The sequence below is a fragment of the Odontomachus brunneus genome, unplaced genomic scaffold (assembly GCF_010583005.1).
Source record: "Odontomachus brunneus isolate Ranch 3 - 2012 unplaced genomic scaffold, Obru_v1 Obru_scaffold_002, whole genome shotgun sequence".
NCBI classification, from domain to species: Eukaryota; Metazoa; Arthropoda; class Insecta; order Hymenoptera; family Formicidae; genus Odontomachus; species Odontomachus brunneus.
The window spans coordinates 5,124,308-5,125,478 of NW_022639452.1; the positions used below are offsets into that span (position 1 = coordinate 5,124,308).

General features: G+C 60.3%; 1 pseudogene; it reads right to left on the minus strand.

Moving 5' to 3' along the window:
- The window catches only part of LOC116842809, an 11,609-nt pseudogene that overhangs the window by 9,287 nt on the left and 1,151 nt on the right, over window positions 1–1,171 (minus strand).

Genomic DNA, 1,171 nt, shown 5'->3' on the forward strand with positions numbered 1-1,171 from the left:
CGGGGGCCTCGATTTTAAACGGTAGCGGTAATGGCCCCGATTCCTCGGGGCCCGAGACGGTATGGTCGAGATCGACTCGACCCGGTAGATCAGGCCCCCTACCACCTCCGACCGCGCCTTCGGGGACCTCCTCCACCTGGAGGTCAAACCCCGTTAGCGACGCGTCCACCGTGGGCGACGGCGGCACCGGGTCGCGACGCCCCGCGCGCTCGTAGCGCGTCAGCCGCGACCTCAACGCCGCGACAGTGCCCGTCGCGACCAAGCCCCGCACGGTGGCTTCATCCTGGAGCTGCTCGAGCGACAGCTCCAGGATCCACGCGTCGAGATCGCCCTTCGGCATCTCGGCGGAGGCGCGAACGCTTCACTAACCGCGCACGGACCCGCTCGCCGCCACTCGCGTCGCGAACCGCGATCCTCGCGACCCGACGGCACGCGACACTGCTCCGCGAACCGTCGCACTGTCCGCACACTATCACTGTCGCGCGGAGACGCCTCGCTCGCGCGCACACACAAAAAAATAGTTGTCCGGGGGGCCGATTTGGCTCACCCCGCGACACGGCAAACGATATGGCACACGGACAGGGACGGACAGACCTACCACCACCAAGCAGGCAGACCCCACACTCGGAGTGGTCACACAAAAAAAAAAACGATATACGAGAGTCTCTCAAACAAAAAATCTCTGACTTCCCGTCCGTCCACCGAGACGGTAAGGTCGCAATCTCAGGGCCCCACGTTGGGCGCCAAAAATTTGCGACGATACTCGCGAACGGAACTTCTCGCGAGCGACGGCAAACAGTCGCCTGTTCGCCTCGTCGGCAAATTGCCGTCGGCTCCCGGACACGCCACAAAGATTTCCGCGAGAGTTGGGCGCCAGGTACGGAAAGGCCGCACCACCTCGATAAACGCGAGAATAAATAATTAACACAAAAGGAATGCGTGTCCCGGAACCGTCGGGACCGGTACTCTATTAAATTTAAGTCGGAGACGGGATGGGTTGGAGGAAGCGAAATCACTACACTTGGTAACGGTAATAAAGAGACGTTTATTCAGGGACTCTCGCACGTCCCGATCGTTAATATACGCGAAACGATATAATTCGCGAGACGGTACACTACGCGAAACGGTACACTAAGCCCGAGGACGCTTTCCTCGGGCGAGCCTTCTTTAT